The following is a 26,888-nucleotide window of genomic DNA, read 5'->3' on the forward strand; positions in this document are numbered from 1 at the left end:
GGAATATGAGTCATAGCGATGGCACTCACACTGATGCTACTGTTTCAGTTTCGGTGTTTCCACTACAAATCGCGCCTACTCATATTTCATCTACTTACAAACAAGTTTTTCCAAGAACATTTATGTTGCAATTGAGAACCTATAGTTGCTAGACTTTCAAATTGCTTGAAAATAACCCCCAAAAAATGCTTGAAAATAACAATTAAATTGCTTTTATTCCATCAAATGAAGCTCAGATATCATGATACGTGAGCATTTTGTTCTTGTAAAATTATGGACGCAACTGACAAAAAATTCAAACATCAGGTAGCACATCACTTATTGCATACATTAACTACAAACTTAACCCTTTGCCGCCACATCGATAGTTTAGGAGACGGTTGAATAGAGATCATCGATAACAACACGAACCGCTATCGGGATTCGTACCCAATGGCTGCCTCCGTCGTGCCACACCAAATTATCAAATGAGTAATCGCCTTGGATCTTTTGTGTTGCCTTGAAGCTCACCTTGAAAGACTGTGAGCTTGTATCCTTGCCAAACACCAACACCATAGGTTTGACCAGCATATCAACTCCAGCAGGGGGCTCAACAAATGCTTTATACACAGAATCAACTTGGCCCACATTGGTGACAGTCCTTGATACTGTTTCCGATGACTTGAGATTTGGGATGGCGATTGATGGGAGATTTAGGTCAAACAAAGATTTATGTGTTGCTATACAACTACTGTTTGTATCTGACCCAAGCATGTAGTTGAACAATTTCTGGTAATCTGAAGCATCGATGTCGTATATAAGTCCAGGACCACTTGCATGAGTCGGATTAATAAATCCAGCTCCATAATCAAAAGGATTTGCAATCTTATTTGGGGTTGCATCAGCTAGTAACGGGACACCGTTGTTGTCTGTAATGTATGCTGCAAAACAACTTAGTTCTGTTAAAAAATGCATTATGAACATATGATTTTCTTTTTGGACATATAATGTTCAACATACTTCGAAGTCTATGGGAAGACGTTGTTATCCTAATAATATAATTAGCCTATCCCTACCGGTTGTCATTAGTGCTGATTTGAAAGCAGCAGGTTACCAGTCTGGATGGAGTGACTTGAGCACAGCTATAATGCCGGATACATGTGGGCAAGCCATCGATGTCCTTGAATCGAAGAAGTAGAGCCCCAGTTCCTTGTAAATACCAACCTGTGGCGCCACTGCTAAAATATTCAGCCCCCGTAGAGCAATGTCAGGCTGTTTACAATGCAGTGTGAAGGTATCATTTCATATGTTAAGAACAGTGATATGTTAAAGACACAAAGATCAACAAATTTATGATGTAAAAACTGTAATTTTGCAGTATATACCTTGAGCACTGCAGGATAGACGAAGCTTGGACCCCTCGATGAGAAAGATGCAATCTTTGGAGTAAGAAATCCACTTCCAGTTGTTGTTTGACTTATAGAAACCTTTGCTACCAGATCCTGACTGGTACTGTTGAGAAGGAGAAGTGTTTAAGGCCAACTAAAGTAACAAATATGCACGTACATTCTGAATAACAAGAGTAAATTTCACAAAACTGCAATTTTTAATGCACAAAGTGAAGGAAATATGCCCTAGAGGCAATAATAAAGTTGCTATTTATATTTCCTTATATCATGATAAATGTTTATTATTCATGCTAGAATTGTATTAACTGGAAACTTAGTACATGTGTGAAAACATAGACAAACTGAGTGTCACTAGTATGCCTCTACTTAACTAGCTCATTAATCAAAGATGGTTAAGTTTCCTAACCATTGACATGAGTTGTCATTTCATTAACGGGATCACATCATTAGAGAATGATGTGATTGTCTTGACCCATCCGTTAGCTTAGCACGATGATCGTTTAGTATGTTGCTATTGCTTTGTTCATAACTTATACATGTTCCTATGACTATGAGATTATGCAACTCCCGAATACCGGAGGAACATTTAGTGTGCTATCAAACGTCACAACGTAACTGGGTGACTATAAAGATGCTCTACTGGTGTTTCCGATGGTGTTTGTTGAGTTGGCATAGATCGAGATTAGGATTTGTCACTCCGTGTATCGGAGAGGTATCTATGGGCCCTCTCGGTAATGCACATCACTATAAGGCTTGCAAGCAATGTGAATAATGAGTTAGTTACGGGATGTTGCATTATGGAACGAGTAAAGAGACTTGCCGGTAACGAGATTGTCGGTGTCAAAACCAGCGGATCTCGGGTTGGGGGTCCCGAACTGTGCGTCTAAGGCGGATGGTAACAGGAGGCAGGGGACACGATGTTTTACCCAGGTTCGGGCCCTCTCGATGGAGGTAATACTCTACGTCCTGCTTGATTGTTCTTGATGATATGAGTATTACAAGAGTTGATCTACCACGAGATCAGAGAGGCTAAACCCTAGAAGCTAGCCTATGGTATGATTGTATATTATCCTATGGACTAAAACCCTCCGGTTTATAAAGACACCGGAGGGGGGCTAGGGTTACACAAGGTCGGTTACAAAGGAGGAGATATCCATATCCATATTGCCTAGCTTGCCTTCCACACCAAGTAGAGTCCCATCCGGACACGGGACGAAGTCTTCAATCTTGTATCTTCATAGTCCAATAGTCCGGCCAAAGGATATAGTCCGGCTGTCCGGAGACCCCCTAATCCAGGACTCCCTCAGTAGCCCCTGAACCAGGCTTCAATGATGATGAGTCCGGTGTGCAGTGTTTTCTTCGGCATTGCAAGGCGGGTTCCTCTTCCGAATACACCACGGAAGAGTTTGAATACAAGGATAGTGTCCGACCCTACAAACTAACTTCCACATACCACCGTAGAGAGAATAATATTTCCACAAATCTAATCTGTTGACGCGTTTTGGCAGCATGACATCACGCCATGGCCCGTTAATTATTAGAACCGTTTTTCTTTAATCAGCCCGCACATAACGCGAGGCGGTTTCTTGACACGTCTTGTCAAAGCAGAGATCGTGTTCCCCTTATCACGGGATTCTCATCAATACAAACGTGGGTAACCCAACCGTGCTTGTTGGTATGACTCCTAGATCTTAGGTAAGTCTCGAACGGCCATGAGGAGGACGCCTGATATTCATCCCCTTTATAAAGGGACAAGGCTTTTTGTTTTTCCCTCTTGTGCTTAATCGAATCCTTCCCCCGCCTAGAGTTCTAACACCCAAAGCTCAGGTCAGGTGCTTCGGACCTTCAATCATGTCCGGATCCAGCCTTTAAGGCCGGTGGGTGCCTTCCTCCGTCACGGAGGAGGACATCAAGAAGTTGAGGGAGGCCAGATATCTGACCGCCGAAATTTCGCATAGGCTGCCCGCCCGAGGGCAGGTCGTCCCTACTCCAGAACCCAACGAGAGCGTTGTGTTCGTCTCCCACTTCCTCCGAGGACTAGGCCTCGCTCTGGATCCCTTTGTCAGGGGTCTTATGTTCTATTATGGTCTGGATTTTCATGATCTGGCCTCGGATTCCCTTCTTCACATCTCGTCATTTATTGTCGTGTGTGAGGCCTTCCCCCGCATTACCCCTCACTTCGGCATGTGGCTCAAGACCTTCGATGTGAAGCCGAAGATGGTCGAGGGGCAGTACGAAGCGTGCGGAGGTGCTTTAATAAGCAAAATTGCTGACGCTCCATGGCCAAAGGGTTCCTTTCCAGAGGTGTCCGGATTGTGGCAACGGGAGTTGTTTTACGTCACAACTCCTCAAAATGCCAAATGGGTAGCTGCCCCCACCTTTCGCTTGGGCCCCCCCCCACCACAATTGATGCCATGGATCAGCAGGGGGCTGAGCTGGGGTCCAGCCAAGGACGTGCCAATACTGCAGAGCCGTATCCGAGATCTCTTCGAGGGAGATTTCAGTCTGGTTAAGGTAATGCAAGTTATGATGGTTCATCAAGTCCAGCCTTGCAAACGCCGGCCCCTCCGCATGTAAGAATTCAACCCGGAAGGACCGCGCACTATTCAGAATTTCCTCGGCATGACGCACGAGGAGATGTGCAAATTGTTCTTCGGAGCCCAAATAGAGTGTCCAGACACTACCGAGGACGTGGGCCTGAGCTGCAACCGCCCTGCTGCCCAAGTAAGTAATCCCCTGGCCGAACACACTGTCCTTTTGTTTATCATGGCATCATTCTGACGAATCGCTCTTTGACCAGGACTGGATAGCAAAGGCGAACATGATTCGGTGTTCGGCCCCCCTTCCTGAAGGCTTGGACAATCCGGTGCTGGAAAAGATGCTCGAGCCAGCACCTCGTCTAGTGCCCTCAAAGGAAGATGAAGGGGGGAATAAAAAGGGCGAAAGCGGGCCTCCATCGCTACCTATTCCAATCGAAGGAATGAGCACCTCCGCGAGGGAGGATAACCAAGGGGAAGAATCTGACATTCTCCCTCCCCGGGGAAGGAAGAGGACTACCTCTGAAGATCCGGAAACTAAGGTTTCCAAACGGGAGAAGAAATCTCCACCAGAGGGTCCTGCCTTAGAGGGTATTCTTGCCGCTCAATGTCCGCGCGGGGATCAGCTCTCTACCGAGCTGTAAGTAATCAAAAAGTACTTAAAAGTGAAGATATCCTACCTTGCTTCTGAAGACAATAACCGATGCTTGTAAATTGTAGTCTGAATCGCAGCTCTTCTCGACAGAGTTCATCTTCGGGGGATCTTCTTCCGGGGATGATGGAGAGCGAAAAGCCTCCCCCACACTCCCCAGCTCAAGAAGCGGGCGACCTTGAAGTGTCGTCGCGAAGGGTATCTCCGGATCCAATATCGCCAGAAGATAACCCTTTGGCTGCCCGACATCCCCACTATCCGGCTCCTGAGGAGAGCGACATCAAGGGTCCGTACAGTGTGCGGTCGGACGTGCTGAAGGATCTTTTGGGGCAAGCTGTCGTCTCGGAAGCACATCATACGCTAATGGGTACGGTAATTGAAAGGATTTCATCTGCCAAAAGCTGTTTGCACAAAGCTTTTATGAGTCTGCTAAAAGGCTTCGAGGTACGTGAAATAATGTATGCCTTTAACAGTACCACATACGTTAGGTATGCCCATGCAGATAGTAGCCCCTGAGACTCTAGTTGTTGTCGAGAACGGTGGCAAACAGAGGATCATAGTGCCAGGTAATAACCAGACTGCCTTTATGTGTAGGTGGTTGAAGCTCCGGTGGCTAGCCGGACTGATGGGTTTGCCGAACTAAAGCGGCAGCTGGATGCGGCAGATGCCAACATCGTGCTTGTCAACAAGCGGCTTGACGAGGCAAAGGGTGAGTGATTTTTTTGGTGATCGTCACATAGTAAGTGCAGCATGATGCTAGTATCTTTAATATGTTGTGACTGCAGATGGAGCTGCCACCGTGGAGACCCTTTGGGCGGAGCTTGCCCGAGCCAAGGAGCAAGCAAGGAGTAGCAATGCGGCCGCTTTAAAGGCGGTCAAAGAGTTAAGGGCCAAACAGGCCGCGCATTGCGAGAGCAAGGAAAAAATAGCCAAGATGGCTGTAGAATTAAAAGATGCTGCTGACCGTTACCGGCTTCTTGAAGAAGAAGACCGGGCGAAAGCGACGGACCTGGAGAAGGCCCGGGTGGCTGCCAAGGAAGCCCGCTCCAAAATTAGAGCGACGAAGGAGGAGCTGAATCAAGCTGCAGATATCGTGTCTGGGAAGCCCTTCTTGTTGTGGACTAAGTTCGGAGATCCTAAGTATGCTCCTCTAGACCGGCTATGGAGTTCTGCGGACGAGTACATGGATTTGGTTGCAAGTGTTGCTGATGCAACCGAGTACTTCAAGGATTAGAAAGGTCCCGAAGTGGAGAAGCTGTTCTGGCCACAGTTTCACGCTCCAGTCCGTCCATTGCTGCTGAATGAGCGATTGACTGGTTGGGCCGAGCTCCATAGGTTGTCCGGACTTGCCATGAGGTCCGTTGTGGATCACCTGTGGCCGGGAGGGCCAAGGCCGAGTAGCTACTTTAGCTTAGTGCAACAATTCCTTGAGGCCGTGCCACGCATCGATGCTGTAAAGAGATCAACATGCACAGAAGGTGCGCGGATGGCCCTTGCCCGTGTCAAAACATACTGGGTGGAGATGGAGGCCACCACTATTGCGGCACAGGGTTCGGCCATAAGCCGAGTGGCTGCCGAGCACTACTTTGAAGAAGTCCTTGAAGGCGCTCGCTCGATAGAGGCTCAGTGCTCGAAGAATATTATTTTCTAGTGACATGTAGTCCCATTGTACAAACAATGTTTTTCTGAATTAATCAAGGCTGTATTTATACTTTTGCCCGAAAGTACTATGATGCCTCCTGTGCGGCCGTTTATGTATATATGTATATAACCTGAAAGTTTGCAGTAGTTGGCTTCCGCACCCACGCATATAATGCGGGGGTGTTTGCAAAATATGCATATCCACACTTGATCCAACGTCTTGGTCCGTTAAGGAGGTGATAGCATAGCGAACAAGGCAATCGGACTATATTGCTTTAACACTTTCACTTAGCCATAGGAGTTTGACAGTGGGGCTACTATATAGCCCCTGGTACTTCTGCGCTCGTCTGAATACGGTGTGCATACGTACATGACCGGGAAACGGCCCTTTGTTAATGCGGAGGAATCCCGAAGATTCCTATTAGTCATCGAGTGGTTGACAAGTCTCTCGCTATATCATGATAGTCAGTTTTCGGCTTCCTCTACTGAGGTGCTCATCCGGATGAACCAGGGCACAATCGCAGTAGTTCTCCCAGTGCTACCTTAGCGATATAATGGAACATAAGGTACCAAAACATGAGAGCCGGGCAAACCCAACATTTGACCAAAGACATGATTCGGAGCTGATGCATATAGGGCCAAAATCGCGACACCGAACACTCCCTAAGGTGTTTGGTCTTTATAACATATACCGGGCTAAACAATGCCCTTTATAAGAAACCCCATGTGTTCAGGTACGTGCAAAATCCTGGCGTGGCCACATGCCAATAACGCCGGCATCCTTCTCGGTTGTGTGGAGTATCCGGAGGATGTGAGCAACAAGAGACAATAAAAAAGGTTTACGCAGGGCCTTAATCTAAAAAGAAACCTTTTGGCGGGTCCCTGCTGCACGTCTGCGCCTGTGTCTCCGTTGTGCCGTGTCCTGGACGGGTGTAGCACGATTGTAACCTGCAAAAAGGAAAGAACTTAGATGAAGGTTGCCGTGCCGAAAAGAAGAATGAGTTATCAGAATTCCAGAGAAGCCTAGTTGAGCCGGGCTGGCTGTGATTACACGTGGGAAGCCCCTGGCATCGCTTTATGAGGGTTTGAAAACCAATCTTATACATGTATGATGGAACGCCGGACTCGTCTAACCATGTCCATGGTCTTGACGACCTGCCATTTTTCTGGTTGGTGAGGCCGTCTAGTGTGCGGCTGTTAGAGCCGCCGCGTCCTCTTCCGTATGTGAAGAACGGTTGGTATTTCCGCTAAATGTAATGACGCCTCGTGGACTGGGCATCTTGAGCTTGAGAAAAGCATAATGCGGTATTGCGTTAAAACAAGCGAAAGCCGCCCTTCCGAGTAGTGCTTGAAAATCACTTCGGAATGGAGCGATGTGAAAAGTTAACGTTTCACTTCGGAAGTTATCAGGAGAACCGAATACCACCTCTAGTAGTAGAGAGCCCGTACAGTGGGCCTCTTGGCCTGGTATTACTCCCTTGAAGGTAGTATTACTGTGGCTTATTTGTGTCAGGTCTATCCCCATTTTGCGGACTGTGTCTTGATATATCAGATTGAGATCATTGCCGCCGTCCATGAGGACCCTTGTGAAATGGTACCCATTTATTATTGGGTCTAACACCAAGGCCGCCAGTCCTTCGCGCCGGATATGTGTATCGTGATCCCTACGATCAAAAGTGATTGGGCAGGCCAACCAGGGGTTGGACCTAGGGGTGACGGGCTCGATGGCGCGTGTGCATCGGAGTGCGTGATTGCTTCTCCTCCTTGTCACATTGATCATGCTTACTATTTTAACCTCCGGTGGGAATTTTTTTCTGTCCTCCGGCGCTTTGCTGACGAGGTTAATCCTCGTCTTCGCTTGGTGTCTCCTCCCCTTTGTGTTCGGCTTTTAGCTTACCGGCCTACTTGAAGACCCAACATTCTCTGTGGGTATGATTTGCAGGTTTGTCTGGGGTGCCGTGAATTTGACAGAGCTTGTCAAGAATTTTGTTTAGGCCAGATTGTCCTTCTCTGCTGCCTTTGAAAGGCTTTTTCTGCTGACCTGGTCGGGAGCCCCTGAATCCGGCGTTTACCGCTGTATTATCTAGGCTACCTTCTTTATTTCGACGCTTGTTTTTGTTGCGTCGTGGTTTACCATTGCCATCCCTTACTTCGGATGTGCTTGGGTCGCTGGTGCTGCTACGGGCCAACTAGCTGTCCTCGCTTGCACAAAAGCGGGTCATGAGGCTTGTTAGGGCTGCCATTGTTCTCGGTTTTTCTTGACCAAGGTGTCTGGCGAGCCATTCGTCTCGGACGCTGTGTTTAAAAGCTGCTCCAAAGCTTTCGGGCGGACTCTCCGGATTGTTGGATTATGTGACTTAAATGTCTGCATACGGAGGTCGGACATAAGTCCCTTGAAAATTGGCCCGGAAAGCGTCCTCGAGCTCCTCCCAACCTCCAATTGGGTTTTCAGGGAGGCTTTTCAGCCAGTGCCTAGCTGGCCCTTTAAGCTTAAGGGGCAAGTATTTAATGGCATGGATATCGTCTCCACAAGCCATATGAATATGGAGGATGAAGTCCTCTATCCAGACTCCAGGGTCTGCGGTTCCGTCGTACGCCTCTATGTCCACTGGTTTGAATCCTTCTGGGAATTCGTGATCCAGCACCTCATCAGTGAAACATAGTGGGTGTGCGGCACCCCTGTATTGGGATGCGCCATAGTGTTCAGACGGTTGTAGTATTCGGTGCTGGTTGTGTACCGTAGCGTGCTTCCTAGATCCATAGATAGATCTGTTCGCGCCAGATTTTTGACGCAAGTTCTCACGTAGAACGTGTGTTGACTTATGCGTGACTTTGTTAGCCGCTCTATCGTGTTCATGGGGTGGTGGATCCGGCCGGTTGGCCGTATCACTTATCGGCTGTATGGGCTCTAAGGCCTCGTTGTCGAATTCCGGTAATAGCTTGCGCTTTGGATAGCTATTTGGGTGGTAGCTTCTACCATACTTTGTTACTTTGTTCCACTTGCTGTTGAGTGTATCTTGTGCAACCTTGAGCCTTTGCTTCTGTTTCTTCAGGCTTCTCGCTGTGGCAGTAAGCCTTCTGCGGAGGTTCTCTTGCTCCAAGTGTGTTTCCGGGATGATGGGTGCATCATCGTCCGGACTGTTTTCTTCCCTAGATGGGGATGGATGATGCTTATCTTTGGCGTCATCGTGTTTGGACGTCGGATCCGTACTATGTTTGCTGTTTGCATCTTGATCGTTTCCTGCCACTGGGGTAGTGCAGTTGTCGTCTTTTCCGGAGTCGCGTGGACTATTGTTATCGCTGTTTTTGCTATGGCGGGACTTAGGGCGGCGCCGCTAACGTCGGCGCTTGGGTTGCTTCTTGGAGGGGTCATCCTCCGCTTTCTCGTCGCCATTGGCTTCGTTGGGGGTGTCCACCATGTACACGTCATGTGATGAAGTAGCGGTCCAGCGCCCTGTGGGCGGTGGTTCCGGTTCGTCTCCGGCTTCGTCGTCCATACCATCGAAGTCCTCAGAGCCGAAGTCGAGCATGTCGGTTAAGTCGTCGACAGTGGCTACTAAGTGGGTGGTGAGTGGGCGCGAATTTCTTTGTCGTCCGCATCCCATTCTAGACGGACATAGTTCGGCCAAGGTTCTCCTGACAGGGACAGAGACCTTAATGAATTTAGGACATCTCCAAAAGGTGAGTGCTGAAAGATATCCGCGGAGGTGAACTCCATGATCGGCACCCAATCGGACTCGACGGGCGCGGATACGAGTGGCTCGGAGTCCGTGACCGAAGATGAATCCAGTGGTTCGGCAACACGGCTCTCGTAAGGGGTGAAGTCAGTATCCGGCTCTATCACTACTGAGAGTGCGGCCTGCATGGCGGGGTCCATCCCTCCGCTCTCGGATTGCGAGACTTGTTCCAGGTTAAAAACCGGAGTAGCTGCGGATGCGATCTCCCGAACACTGTCCGACGGTAGAGTTACGTCTTGCTCGTCGTGACTGCACGGCGCGTCCGACATGGGCTTCAATCCGTCGAAGATCAAGTCTTCGTGGACATCGGCCGTGTAGTTCAAGTTTCCAAATCTGACCTGATGGCCAGGGGCGTAGCTCTCAATCTGCTCCAGATGGCCAAGCGAATTGGCCCGCAGTGCAAAGCCGTCGAATATGAAGATCTGTCCGGGGAGGAAAGCCTCACCCTGGACCGCATCGCTAGCGATGATCGAAGAAGCCATCGAGCCTTATGGTGACGACACAGTGGAACTCTCATGAAAGCACAAATGTCTGTGTCAAAACCGGTGGATCTCGGGTAGGGGGTCCCGAACTGTGCGTCCAAGGCGGATGGTAACATGAGGCAGGGGACACGATGTTTTACCCAGGTTCGGACCCTCTTGATGGAGGTAATACCCTACGTCCTGCTTGATTGTTCTTGATGATATGAGTATTACAAGAGTTGATCTACCACGAGATCAGAGAGGATAAACCCTAGAAGCTAGCCTATGGTATGATTGTATATTGTCCTATGGACTAAAACCCTCCGGTTTATATAGACACCGGAGGGGGGCTAGGGTTACACAAGGTCGGTTACAAAGGAGGAGATATCCATATCCGTATTTCCTAGCTTGCCTTCCACGCCAAGTAGAGTCCCATCCGGACACGGGACAAAGTCTTCAATCTTGTATCTTCATAGTCCAATAGTCCGGCCAAAGGATATAGTGCGGCTGTCCGGAGCCCCCCTAATCCAGGACTCCCTCAGAGATTGAACCAGGTATTGAGATACCGACGATCGAATCTTGGGCAAGTAACATACCGATGACAAAGGGAACAACATATATTGTTATGCGGTTTGACCGATAAAGATCTTCGTATAATATGTAGGAACCAATATGAGCATCTAGGTTTCGCTATTGGTTATTGACTGAAGATGAGTCTCGGTCATGTCTACATAGTTCTCGAACCGTAGGGTCCGCACGCTTAACGTTCGATGACGATCGGTATTATGAGTTTGTGTTTTTTGATGTGCCGAAGGTAGTTCGGAGTCTCGGATATGATCACGGACATGATGAGGAGTCTCGAAATGGTCGAGACATATAGATCGATATATTGGAAGGCTATGTTTGGACATCGGAAAGGTTCCAGATGAGTTCGGGCATTTACCGGAGTACCGGGGGGTTACCGGAACCACCCGGGGAGTCAATGGGCCTTATCGGGCCTTAGTGGGAGAGAGGAGGAGGCGGCCAAGGTGGAGGGCGCGCCCCCCAAGCCCAATCTGAGTTGGGTGGGGGGTTGCCCCCCTTTCCTTCCCTCTCTCTCCCCCTTCCTTCCTCTCCTACTCCAACTAGAGAAAAGGGAATCCTACTCCCATGGGGAGTAGGACTCCCCCCTTGGGCGCGCCTTGAGAGGGCCAGCCCTCCCCTCCTACACTCCTTTATGTACGGGGGAGGGGGCACCCCATAGACACACAAGTTAATTGTTTAGCCGTGTGCGGTGCCCCCTCCACAGATTTCCACCTCTTTCATATCGTTGTAGTGCTTAGGCGAAGCCTTGCGTCGGTAACTTCATCATCACCGTCATCATGCCATCTGCTACCTCTTGAGCACTGCGTTGGTTTTCCCTTGAAGAGAGGGTGATGCAGTAAAGCAGCATAAGTATTTCCCTCAGTTTTTGAGAACCAAGGTATCAATCCAATAGGAGACCACGCGCGAGTCACCTCATACCTACACAAACAAATAAAAACCTCACAACCAATGCGATAAAGGGGATGTCAATCCCTTCACGACCACTTGCAAGAGTGAGATCTAATAGAGATGATAATAATAAGATAAATATTTTTGGTATTTTTATGATATAGATTGAAAGTAAAGATTGCAAAATAAAATAGATTGAAAACTTGTATGATGGAAAATAGACCTGGGGGCCATAGGTTTCACTAGTGGCTTCTCTCAAGATAGTATAAGTATTACGGTGGGTGAACAAATTACTGTCGAGCAATTGATAGAAAAGCGAATAATTATGAGAATATCTAGGTACGATCATGTATATAGGCATCACGTCCGTGACAAGTAGACCGACTCCTGCCTACATCTACTACTATTACTCCACACATCGACCGCTATCCAGCATGCATCTAGAGTATTAAGTTCATAAGAACAGAGTAACGCCTTAAGCAAGATGACATGATGTAGAGGGATAAACTCATGCAATATTATATAAACCCCATCTTTTTATCCTCGATGGCAACAATACAATACGTGTCATTTCCCTTTCTATCACTAGGATCGAGCACCGCAAGATTGAACCCAAAGCTAAGCACTTCTCCCATTGCAAGAAAGATCAATCTAGTAGACCAAACCAAACTGATAATTCGAAGAGACTTGCAAAGATAAACCAATCATACATAAAAAAATTCAGAGAAGATTCAAATATTGTTCATAGATAAACTTGATCATAAACACACAATTCATCGGATCTCGACAAACACACCACAAAAGAAGATTACATCGAATAAATCTCCAAGAGAATCGAGGAGAACTTTGTATTGAGATCCAAAGAGAGAGAAGAAGTCATCTAGCTACTAGTTATGGACCCGAAGGTTTGAGGCAAACTACTCACACATCATCGGAGGGGCCATGGAGTTGATGTAGAGGCCCTCCGTGATCAATGCCCCCTCCGGCGGAACTCCAAAAAAGGCCCCAAGATGGGATCTCTTGGGTACAAAAGGTTGCGGCGATGGAAATAGGGTTTCATGGTGCTCCTGGATGTTTTCGGGGTATGTCAATATATATAGGAGGAAGAAGTAGGTCGGTGGAGCAACGAGGGGCCCACGAGGGTGGAGGGCGCGCCCCCTGCCTCGTGGCCACCTCATTGATTGCTTGATGTCCACTCCAAGTCCCTTGGATCACATTTTTTCCAAAAATCATGCTCCCGAACGTTTCATTCCGTTTGGACTCCGTTTGATATTCCTTTTCTATGAAACATTGAAATAGGCAAAAACAACAATTTGGGCTGGGCCTCCGGTTAATAGATTAGTCCAAAAAATAATATAAAAGTGTAAAATAAAGCCCATTAACATCCAAAACAGATAATATAATAGCATGGAACAATAAAAAATTATAGATACGTTGGAGACGTATCAAAAATCCCCAAGCTTAATTCCTGCTCGTCCTCGAGTAGGTAAATGATAAAAACAGAATTTTTGATGTGGAATTCTTCCTAACATATTTCTCATTGTAATTTTCCTTTATTATGGCATGAATGTTCGGATCCGAAAGATTCAAGATAAAAGTTTAATATTGACATAAAAATAATAATACTTCAAGCATACTAACTAAGCAATCATGTCTTCTCAAAATAACATGGCCAAAGAAAGTTCATCCCTACAAATCATATAGTTTGGTCATGCTCCATTTTCGTCACACAAGTATGCTCTCATCATGCACAACCCCGATGACAAGCCAATCAATTGTTTCACACTTAGTAATCTCAAACTTTTTTCAACTTCCTCGCAATACATGAGCGTGAGCCATGGATATAGCACTATAGGTGGAATAGAATATAATGAAGGGGGTTATGTGGAGAAGAGAAAAAGGATAAAGTCTCACATTGACGAGGCTAATCAATGGGCTAGGGAGATTCCCATCAATTGATGTCAATGCAAGGAGTAGGGATTTCCATGCAACGAATGCACTAGAGCTATAAATATATGAAGGTTCAACAAAAGAAACTAAGTGGGTGTGCATATAACTTGCTTGCTCACGAAGACCTAGGGCACTTGAGGAGGCCCATTGTTGGAATATACAAGCCAAGTTCTATAATGAAAAATTCCCACTAGTATATGAAAATGATAAAACAAGAGACTCTCTATTATAAAGATCATGGTGCTACTTTGAAGCACAAGTGTGGAAAAAGGACAATAGCATTGCCCCTTTTTTGGGCCTTCTTTTTTGGCCTTTCTCTATTTTTTTATTGGGACAATGCTCTATTAATGATGATCATCATACTTCTATTTATTTACAACTCAATGGTTACAACCCGATACTAGAACAAGATATGACTCTATATGAATGCTTCCGGCGGTGTACCGGGATGTGCAATGACTCATGAGTGACATGTATGAAAGAATTATGAATGGTGGCTTTGCCACAAATACGATGTCAACTACATGATCATGCAAGGCAATATGACATTGATGATGCGTGTCATAATAAACGGAATGGTGGAAAGTTGCATGTCAATATATCTCGAAATGGCTATGGAAATGCCATAATAGGTAGGTATGGTGGCTGTTTTGAGGAATATATTAGGAGGTTTATGTGTGATAGAGCGTATCGTATCACGGGGTTTGGATGCACCGGCGAAGTTTGCACCAACTCTCAAGGTGAGAAAGGGCAATGCACGGTACCGAAGAGGCTAGCAATGATGGAAGGGTGAGAGTGCGTATAATCCATGGACTCAACATTAGTCATAAAGAACTCACATACTTATTGCAAAAATCTACAAGTCATCAAAAACCAAGTATTACGCGCTTGCTCCTAGGGGATAGATTGGTAGGAAAAGACCATCGCTCGTCCCCGACCGCCACTCATAAGGAAGACAATCAAATAACACCTCATGTTTCAAATTTGTTACACAATGTTTACCATACGTGCATGCTACGGGACTTGCAAACTTCAACACAAGTATTTCTCAAATTCACAACTACTCAACTAGCACAACTTTGATATCACTATCTCCATATCTCAAAACAATCATGAAGTATCAAACTTCTCTTAGTATTCAATGCACTTATATGAAAGCTTCTTATTATGACTAAAAGAAAATTGCCATGTTGTTCTAAAGGACTCTCAAAATAATATGAGTGAAGCATGAGAGATCAATTATTTCTATAAAATGAAACCACCACCGTGCTCTAAAAGATATAAGTGAAGCACTAGAGCAAAAAATATATAGCTCAAAAGATATAAGTGAAGCACATAGAGTATTCTAATAAATTCCAATTCATGTGTGTCTCTCTAAAAAGGTGTGTACAGCAAGGATGATTGTGGTAAACTAAAAAGCAAAGACTCAAATCATACAAGACGCTCCAAGCAAAACACATATCATGTGGCGAATAAAAATATAGCTCCAAGTAAAGTTACCGATGAACGAACACGAAAGAGGGGATGCCTTCCGGGGCATCCCCAAGCTTAGCCTTTTTTGTGTCCTTGTATTTTACCTTGGGGTGCCTTGGGCATCCCCAAGCTTAGGCTCTTGCCACTCCTTGTTCCATAATCCATCAAATCTTTACCCAAAACTTGAAAACTTCACAACACAAAACTTAACAGAAAATCTCGTGAGCTCCGTTAGCGAAAGAAAACAAAACACCACTACAAGGTACTGTAATGAACTCATTATTTATTTATATTGGTGTTAAACCTACTGTATTCCAACTTCTCTATGGTTTATAAACTCTATTACTAGCCATAGATTCATCAAAATGCAAACAACACACGAAAAACAAAATCTGTCAAAAACAAAATAGTCTGTAGTAATCTGTAACTAACTCAAACTTATGGAACCCCAAAAATTCTAAAATAAATTGCTGGATGTGAGGAATTTATCTATTAATAATCTGCAAAAATAATTAACTAAATAGCACTCTCCAATAAAAAATGGCAGCAATTCTTGTGAGCGTAAAGTTTCTATTTTTTACAGCAAGATCAAAAAGACTTTCCCCAAGTCTTCCCAACGGTCCTAGTTGGCACAAACACTAATTAAACACAAATAACACAACCAAAACAGAGGCTAGATAAATTATTTGTTACTAAACAGGAGTAAAAAGCAAGTAATAAAAATAAAAGTGGGTTGCCTCCCAACAAGCGCTATCGTTTAACACCCCTAGCTAGGCATAAAAACGAAGATAGATCTAGGTATTGCCATCTTTGGTAGGCAATTATTCAATATGACACCTATAACTCCTAGGAGTTTCTTTCTTTTTATTAATTATCAAACTCCTAGGCACAAAATCGAGAAAATCATTTGTAGCAAAAGGTTCCTTAAGGATAGTGAGAAAGTTGGGGTGAACACTTATGGATTTGAGGTCCGCATTTTCCTTACTAGAAGTTTCACCCTTATTTTTAGGAACATACATCAATTTGGAAATCTTAGCATATGGAGGAGTGTTTTTCACGGAACAAAAGGCAGACCCAAGGTTGGTAATAATATCCTCAAATTTATCAATTCTAGTGGAATCTTGATCTATCTTTTCATTAACCATAGGTCCCTTTTCTTTAAATTTTTTAAGAGCAACTCCTACCTTAGATCCATATTGGGTAATTTGGTTGTGGATCTTTCTATCCAAATTTTCAATTAACTCTATGGTGGCAACTTTATTTTCAATAATTTCAAGCCATTGCATAACATGTTCCAAAGTTATGATAGTTCCGTTAACCAAAAGAGGAGGTGGGCCAAACAAATCTATCATAGCATTGTAAGAATCAAAAGTATGGCTACCCAAGAAATTCCCTCCGGTAATGGTATCAAGAATATATCTATTCCAAGGAGTGATGCCTACATAAAAATTGCGAAGAAGAACAGAAGTAGATTGCTTCCTAGTAGATCTATTTTGCGCATTGCAAATTCTGTACCAAGCATCTTTTAGATTTTCTCCCTCCCTTTGTTTAAAATTAAGAACTTTATTCTCGGGAGACAAAGGAGTAGATAAAGGACCAGCCATAACGATGAAGCAAGCGGAAAAGAGGCGAACGGAAAGAGGGCGAATAAAACGGCAAGGGTGATGTGGGGGAGAGGAAAACGAGAGGCAAATGGCAAATAATGTAATGCGAAGGATATGAGTTATGATGGGTACTTGGTATGTCTTGACTTGGCGTAGATCTCCCCGGCAACGGCGCCAGAAATCCTTCTTGCTACCTCTTCAGCACTGCGTTGGTTTTCCCTTGAAGATGAAAGGGTGATGCAGTAAAGCAGCGTAAGTATTTCCCTCAGTTTTTGAGAACCAAGGTATCAATCAAGTAGGAGACCACGCGCAAGTCACCTCATACCTACACAAACAAATAAGAACCTCGCAACCAACACGATAAAGGGGTTGTCAATCCCCTCACTGCCACTTGCAAGAGTGAGATCTGATAGAGATGATAATAATAAGATAAATATTATTGGTATTTTTATGATATAGATTGAAAGTAAAGATTGCAAAATAAAATAGATTGAAAACTTGTATGATGGAAAATAGACCTGGGGGCCATAGGTTTCACCAGTGGCTTCTCTCAAGATAGCATAAGTATTACGGTGGGTGAACAAATTACTGTCGAGCAATTGATAGAAAAGCGAATAATTATGAGAATATCTAGGTATGATCATGTATATAGGCATCATGTCCGTGACAAGTAGACCGACTCCTGCCTACATCTACTACTATGACTCCACACATCGACTGTTATACAGCATGCATCTAGAGTATTAAGTTCATAAGAACAGAGTAATGCCTTAAGAAAGATGACATGATGTAGAGGGATAAACTCATGCAATATGATATAAACCCCATCTTTTTATCCTCGATGGCAACAATACAATACATGTAATTTCCCTTTCTGTCACTGGGATCGAGCACTGCAAGATTGAACCCAAAGCTAAGCACTTCTCCCATTGCAAGAAAGATCAATCTAGTAGGCCAAAGCAAACTGATAATTCGAAGAGACTTGCAAAGATAAACCAATCATATATAAAAGAATTCAGAGAAGATTCAAATATTGTTCATAGATAAACTTGATCATAAACCCACAATTCATCGGATCTCGATAAACACACCACAAAAGAAGATTACATCGATTAGATCTCCAAGAGAATTGAGGAGAACATTGTATTGAGATCCAAAGAGAGAGAAGAAGCCATCTAGCTACTAGCTATGGACCCGATGGTCTGAGGTAAAATACTCACACATCATCAGAGGGGCCATGGAGTTGATGTAGAGGCCCTCCGTGATCAATGCCCCCTCCGGCGGAGCTCCGGAAAAGGCCCCAAGATTGGATCTCTTGGGTACAGAAGGTTGCGGCGGTGGAAATAGGGTTTCGTGGTGCTCCTGGATGTTTTCGGGGTATGTCAATATATATAGGAGGAAGAAGTAGGTTGGTGGAGCAACGAGGGGCCCATGAGGGTGGAGGGCGTGCCCAGGGGGTGGGCGCCCCCTGCCTCATGGCCGCCACGTTGATTGCTTGACGTCCACTCCAAGTCCCCTTGATCACATTTGTTCCAAACACCATGCTCCCGAAGGTTTCATTCCGTTTGGACTCCGTTTGATATTCCTTTTCTACGAAACACTGAAATAGGCAAAAACAACAATTTGGGCCGGGCCTCCGATTAATAGGTTAGTCCAAAAAATAATATAAAAGTGTAAAATAAAGCCCATTAACATCCAAAACAGATAATATAATAGCATGGAACAATCAAAAATTATAGATACGTTGGCGACGTATCACCGTCGTGCTGACGAAACTCTCCCTCGACCTCAGCTGGATCTAGAGTTCGTGGGACGTCACCGAGCTCAACATGTGCAGATCGTGGAGGTGTCGTACCTCCGGTGCTAGGATCGGTCGGATCATGAAGACGTACGACTACATCAACCACGTTCTCCGCTTATGGTCTACGAGGGTACGTCGACTACACTCTCCCCTCTCGTTGCTGTGCACCTAGATGGATCTTGCATGTGCGTAGGAATTTTTTTGAAATTACTGCATTCCCCAACAGTGGCATCCGAGCCAGGTCTATGCATAGATGTTATATGCACGAGTAGAACACAAATGAGTTGTAGGCGTGAGTATACACATATTGCTTGCCGTCACTAGTTGATTCTTGATTCAGCGATATTGTTGGATGAAGCGGCTCAGACCGACATTACGCGTACGCTTACGTGAGAATTGTTCTACCGACGTGCTTCACACACAGGTGGCTAGTGGGTGTCTGTTTCTCCAACTTTAGTTGAATCGGTTTCAATGAACATGGTTCTTTCTGAAGATCAATAAGCAATCACTATACTACGTTGTGGTTTTTGATGCATAGGTAAGAACGGTTCTTGCTAGAAGCCCATAGTAGCCACGTAAAACTTACAACAACAAAGTAGAGGACGTCTATTTGCAAGGCATGTTGTGATGTGATATGGTCAAGACGTGATTATATAAATTGTTGTATGAGATGATCATGTTTTGTAACACAGTTATCGGCAACTGGCAGGAGCCATATTGTTGTCGCTTTATTGTATGAAATGTAATCGCCATGTAATTGCTTTACTTTATCACTAAGCGGTAGCGATAGTCGTAGAAGCAATAGTTGGCGAGACAACAACGATGCTTTGATGGAGATCAAGGTTTCAAGACGGTGACGATGGTGATCATGACGGTGCTTTGGAGATGGAGATCAAAGGCACAAGATGATGATGGCCATATCATATCACTTATATTTGATTGCATGTGATGTTTATCCTTTATGCATCTTATTTTGCTTAGTTTGGCGGTAGCATTATAAGATGATCTCTCACTAAATTTCAAGGTACAAGTGTTCTCCCTGAGTATGCATCGTTGCTACAGTTCATCGTGCCGAGACACCACGTGATGATCGGGTGTGATAAGCTCTACGTTCACATACAACGGGTGCAAGCCAGTTTTGCACACGCAAAATACTCGGGTTAAACTTGATGAGCGTAGCATATGCAGATATGGCCTCGGAACACTGAGATCGAAAGGTCGAGCGTGAATCATATAGTAGATATGATCAACATAGTGATGTTCACCATTGAAAACTACTCCATCTCACGTGATGATTGGACATGGTTTAGTTGATATGGATCACGTGATCACTTAGATGATTATAGGGATGTCTATCTAAGTGGGAGTTCTTAAGTAATATGATTAATTGAACTTTAATTTATCATGAACTTAGTACCTGATAGTATTTTGCATGTCTATGTTGTTGTAGATAGCCTGTGCTGTTGTTCCATTGAATTTTAATGCTTTCCTAGAGAAAGCTAAGTTGAAAGATGATGGTAGCAATTACACGGACTGGGTCCGTAACTTGAGGATTATCCTCATTGCTGCACAGAAGAATTACGTCCTAGAAGCACCACTGGGTGACAAGCCTGCTGCAAATGCTGTTGACAACGTTAAGAATGTCTGGCAGAGCAAAGCTGATGACTACTCAATAGTTCATTGTGCCATGCTTTCCGGCTTAGAACCGGGACTCCAACGATGTTTTGAACATCATGGAGCATATGAGATGGTCCAGGAGTTGAAGTTAATATTTCAAGCAAATGCCTAGATTGAGAGATATGAAGTCTCCAATAAGTTCTATAGCTGCAAAATGGAGGAGAATAGTTCTATCAGTGAACATATACTCAGAATGTCTGGGTACCACAACCGCTTGACTCAGTTGGGAGTTAATCTTCCTGATGATAGTGTCATTGACAGAGTTCTTCAATCACTGCCACCAAGCTACAAGAGCTTCATGATGAACTATAATACGCAAGGGATGGATAAGACAATTCCCGAGATCTTCGCAATGCTAAAGGCTGCGAAGGTAGAAATCAAGAAGGAGCATCAAGTGTTGATGGTCAACAAGACCACCAGTTTCAAGAAGAAGGGCAAAGGGAAGAAGGGGAACTTCAAGAAGAACAACAGCAAGTTGCTGCTCAAGTGAAGAAGCCCAAGTCTGGATCTAAGCCGGAGACTGAGTGCTTCTACTGCAAAGGGACTGGTCACTGGAAGCGGAACTGCCCCAAGTATTTGGCGGATAAGAAGGATGGCAAAGTGAAAGGTATATTTGATATACATGTTATTGATGTGTACCTTACTAATGCTCGCAGTAGCGCCGGGGTATTTTATACTAGTTCTGTTGCTAATATTTGCAACTAGAAACAGGGGCTACGGATTAAGCGAAGATTGGCTAAGGACGAGGTGACGATGGGCGTGGGAAATGGTTCCAAAGTCAATGTGATCGTCGTCGACACGCTACCTCTACATCTACCTTCTGATTAGTCTTAGACCTAAATAATTGTTATTTGGTGCCAGGTTAAGCATGAACATTATATCCGGATCTTGTTTGATGCGAGACGGTTATTCATTTAAATCAGAGAATAATGGTTGTTCTATTTATATGAGTAATATATTTTATGGTCATGCACCCTTGATGAGTGGTCTATTTTTACTAAATCTCGATAGTAGTGATACACATATTCATAGTATTGAAGCCAAAAGATAAAAGTTTAATAATGATAGTGCAAATTATTTGTGGAACTGCCGTTTAGGTCATATTGGTGTAAAGCGCATGAAGAAACTCCATGCTGATGGACTTTTGGAATCACTTGATGCTTGAGAACCATGTCTCATGTGCAAGATGACTAAGACTCCATTCTTCGGAACAATGGAACGAGCAACAGACTTATTGGAAATAATACATATTGATGTATGCGGTCTGATGAGTGTTGATGCTCGGGCGGGTATCGTTATTTTCTAACCTTCACAGATGATTTGAGAAGATATGGGTATATCTACTTGATGAAACATAAGTCTGAAACATTTGAAAAGTTCAAAAAAAATTAGAGTGAAGTGGAAAATCATCATAACAAGAAAATAAAGTTTCTACTATCTGATCGTGGAGGAGAATATTTGAGTTACGAGTTTGGTCTTCATTTGAAACAATGCAGAATAGTTTCACAACTCACGCCACCTGGAACACCACAGCGTAATGGTGTGTCCAAACGTCGTAACCGCACTTTATTAGATATGGTGCGATCTATGATGTCTCTTACTGATTTACCGCTATCGTTTTGGGGTTATGCTTTAGAGACGGCTGCATTCACGTTAAATAGGGCACCATCGAAATCCGTTGAGATGACACCTTATGAACTGTGGTTTGGCAAGAAACCCAAGTTGTCGCTTGTTAAAGTTTGGGGCTGCGACGCTTATGTGAAAAAGCTTCAACCTAATAAGCTCGAACCCAAATTGGAGAAATGTGTCTTCATAGGATACCCAAAGGAGACTGTTGGGTACACCTTCTATCACAGATCCGAAGGCAAGATATTCGTTGCTAAGAATGGATCCTTTCTAGAGAAGGAGTTTCTCTCGAAAGAAGTGAGTGGAAGGAAAGTAGAACTTCATGAGGTAACTGTACCTACTCCCTTATTGGAAAGTAGTTCATCACAGAAATCAGTTCCAGTGATTCCTACACCAGTAAGTGAGGAAGCTAATGATGATGATCATGAAACTTCTGATCAAGTTACTACCTCATAGGTCAACCAGAGTAAGATCCGCAACAGAGTGGTACGGTAATCCTGTTCTGGAGGTCATGTTACTTGACCATGATGAACCTAGGAACTATGAGGAAGTGATGATGAGCCCAGATTCCGCAAAATGGCTTGAGTCCATGAAATCTGAGATGGGATCCATGTATGAGAACAAAGTGTGGACTTTGGTTACTTGCCCGATGATTGGCAAGTCATAGAGAATAAATGGATCTCCAAGAAGAAGACTGACGCTGACGGCAATATTACTGTCTACAAAGATCGACTTGTTGCGAAAGGTTTTCAACAAGTTCAAGGAGTTGACTACGATGAGACCTTCTCACCTGTAGCGATGCTTAAGTCCGTCCGAATCATGTTAGCAATTGCCGCATTTTATTATTATGAAATTTGGCAAATGGATGTCAAAACTTCATTCCTTAATGGATATCTTAAAGAAGAGTTTTATATGATGCAACCAGAAGGTTTTGTCGATCCAAAAGGTGCTAACAAAGTGTGCAAGCTCCAGCGATCCATTTATGGACTGGTGCAAGCCTCTCGGAGTTGGAATATGCATTTTGATAGTGTGATCAAAGCATATGGTTTTATACAGACTTTTGGAGAAGCCTGTATTTACAAGAAAGTGAGTGGGAGCTCTGTAGCATTTCTGATATTATATGTTGATGACATATTGTTGATCGGAAATGATACTGAATTTCTGAATAGCATAAAAGTATACTTGAATAAGAATTTTTCAATGAAAGACCTATATAGACAGATCAAGACGCTTAATTGGACTTTCACAAAGCACAACCTTGATAAAGTTTTGAATAAGTTCAAAATGGATCAAGCAAAGAAAGGGTTCTTGCGTGTGTTACAAGGTGTGAAGTTGAGTCAGACTCAATGGTTAACCACTTCAGAAGATAGCGAGAAAATGAAAGTCATTCCCTATGCTTCAGCCATAGGTTCTATCATGTATGCAATGTTGTGTACCAGACCTGATGTGTGCCTTGCTATTAGTTTAGCAGGGAGGTACCAAAGTAATCGAGGAGTGGATCACTGGACAGCGGTCAAGAATATCCTGAAATGCCTGAAAAGGACTAAGGATATGTTTTTCGTTTATGGAGGTGACAAAGAGCTCATCGTAAGTGGTTACATCGATGCAAGCTTTGACATTGATCCGGATGACTCTAAGTCACAAACTGGATACATATTTTTATTGAATGGTGGAGCTATCATTTGGTGCAGTTCCAAGCAGAGCCACGTGGCGGGATCTACATGTCAAGCGGAGTACATAGCTGCTTCAGAAGCAGCAAATGAAGGAGTTCATATCCAATCTAGGTGTCATACCTAGTGCATCGGGTCCAATGAAAATCTTTTGTGACAGTACTGGTGCAATTGCCTTGGCAAAGGAATCCAGATTTCACAAGAGAACCAAGCACATCAAGAGATGCTTCAATTCCATCCGCGATCAAGTCAAGGAGGGAGACATAGAGATTTGCAAGATACATACGGATCCGAATGTTGCAGACCCATTGAATAAGCCTCTCTCACGAGCAAAACATGATCAACACTAAGACTTCATGGGTGCTAGAATCATTACTGTGTAAATCTAGATTATTAACTCTAGTGCAAGTGGGAGACTGGAGGAAATATGCCCTAGAGGCAATAATAAAGTTGTTATTTATATTTCCTAATATCATGATAAATGTTTATTATTCATGCTAGAATTGTATTAACCAGAAACTTATTACATGTGTGAATACATAGACAAACAGAGTGTCACTAGTATGCCTCTACTTGACTAGCTCGTTAATTAAAGATGGTTAAGTTTCCTAACCATTGACATGAGTTGTCATTTGATTAACGGGATCACATCATTAGAGAATGATGTGATTCACTTGACCCATCCGTTAGCTTAGCACGATGATTGTTTAGTTTGTTGCTATTGCTTTGTTCATAACTTATACATGTTCCTATGACTATGAGATTATACAACTCCCGAATACTGGAGGAACACTTAGTGTGCTATCAAACGTCACAACATAACTTGGTGACTATACAGATGCTCTAGAGGTGTGTCCGATGGTGTTTGTTGAGTTGGCATAGATCGAGATTAGGATTTGTCACTCCGTGTATCGGAGAGGTATCTCTGGGCCCTCTCGGTAATGCACATCACTATAAGCCTTGCAAGCAATGTGACTAATGAGTTAGTTACGGGATGTTGCATTATGGAACGAGTAAAGAGACTTACTGGTAACGAGATTGAACTAGGTATTGAGATACCGACGATCGAATCTCGGGCAAGTAACATACCGATGACAAGGGGAACAACGTATGTTGTTATGCGGTTTGACCGATAAAGATCTTCGTAGAATATGTAGGAACCAATATGAGCATCCAGGTTCCGCTATTGGTTATTGACCGGAGATGAGTCTCGGTCATGTCTACATAGTTCTCGAACCCGTAGGGTCCACACGCTTAACGTTCGATGACGATCGGTTTTATGAGTTTATGTGTTTTGATGTACCGAAGGTAGTTCCGAGTCCCGGATATGATCACAGACATGATGAGGAGTCTCAAAATGGTCGAGACATAAAGATCGATATATTGGAAGGCTATGTTTGGACATCGGAAGGGTTCCGGATGAGTTCGGGCATTTACCGGAGTACCGGGGGCTTACCGGAACCCCCCGGGGAGTCAATGGGCCTTATTGGGCCTTAGTGGGAGAGAGGAGGAGGCGGCCAAGGTGGAGGGCGCCCCCCCCAAGACCAATCCGAATTGGGTGGGGGGTCGGCCCCCTTTCCTTCCCTCTCTCTCCCCCTTCCTACCTCTCCTACTCCAACTAGGGAAAGGGGAATCCTACTCCCCTAGGATTCCCCCCTTGGGTGCGCCATGAGAGGGCCGGCCCTCCCCTCCTCAACTCCTTTATATACAGGGGAGTGGGGCACCCCATAGACACACAAGTTGATTGTTTAGCCTTGTGCGGTGCCCCCCTCCACAAATTTCCACCTCGGTCATATCGTTGTAGTGCTTAGGCGAAGCCCTGCGTCGGTAACTTCATTATCACCGTCATCACGCCGTCATGCTGATGAAACTCTCCCTCGACCTTATCTGGATCTAGAGTTTGTGGGACGTCACCGAGCTGAACGTGTGTAGACCGCGGAGGTGCCGTACCTACGGTGCTAGGATCGGTCGGATCGTGAAGACGTACGGCTACATGAACCGCGTTGTCATAACACTTCCGCTTACGGTCTATGAGGGTACGTGGATTACACTCTCCCCTCCCGTTGCAATGCATCCCCTAGATGGATCTTGCGTGTGCGTAGGAATTTTTTTGAAATTACTGCGTTCCCAACACAAAGTATCACAAAATAACAGGTTGAAGAACAAATTTCACAGAATAGAACATTAGTCTATACTCTACCGGTTTATTGATCAAACATATCCCATAACTATTTATATAAGAATTTTGTGTGCTTATGTAAGACTTGGTTTTGTGAAAATACATCACACTCCTGTAGTCAATAGTACATAAATCTGTTTATGTGAAATTAGTCTTTAAATTTGTAGTTTTGTGATGCACGTTATCCCTAAATAGTTATGTGAAATTGGTATTTATATATGTAGTTTGGTAATAGGCTGTTACAAAATTTATTTAGAAGACAAATGTCACATAGAAAAACATTACATTAAGATAGACATCAAGGTAACTTTTGAACAAGCATGACTAACCACTAACCAACATATATTTTTGATAAATCATACCTGCAATTAGCAATTATGCATTGTAGGATTAGGGTTTCTTAACATGTTTACTGTTTAGGGAACACGACTACTCCGTGGTAGGTTCGATTATTAGTAGTACCTGCTTGAAAAGGGTCAAACAGGTTTTGTCTAGTTTTCTGAACCATGGGTTGGACTACCCCACAAATGTCTTACCAGTTTACTGATGTGTAGTAGTAATGGATGCGTAGCATTTCACAAGTTATTCGTGCTCTCTTAGTCATGGTGTCTCTCCAATATTTTCATTTTTTCTCTAGAACTTATGTTTATGTATTTACTTTTGGATACTGTAACCTACATTTTATGATTTTAAATAAAATGAACACCAAAAAAATCCATACCTATTCCCAACCCCCAAAATTGTTGTCCATCAGAAGGGATTAACCCACGAGAAAATTTAGGAATCTTCACAAAGACTTGCTCCTAAAGGAAACGACATGTGAAATTATAATACATGCCATGTATTAAAGTGCACAAGGTACAATATCTAAACCTTTAGTAACATCTCATACTCAATCAACCATAGCTCCGGTTTGCGTTGCATACTGTAATTCTCAGGGTAGAAGAAACAATATCAACCATCTATGATAATCTAAAGGCAACACTGGTTTAGCATTGAGACGTGACCACACCCATTGT

General features: G+C 44.0%; 1 pseudogene; it reads right to left on the reverse strand.

The window, feature by feature from the left end:
• Positions 1–369: 369 nt before the first annotated feature.
• Positions 370–26,473, reverse strand: LOC123082239 (subtilisin-like protease SBT3.9; annotated as a pseudogene).
• Between the last annotated feature and the right edge of the window lie 415 nt (positions 26,474–26,888).

Source organism: Triticum aestivum, chromosome 4A, assembly GCF_018294505.1.
Source record: "Triticum aestivum cultivar Chinese Spring chromosome 4A, IWGSC CS RefSeq v2.1, whole genome shotgun sequence".
Lineage (NCBI taxonomy): Eukaryota > Viridiplantae > Streptophyta > Magnoliopsida > Poales > Poaceae > Triticum > Triticum aestivum.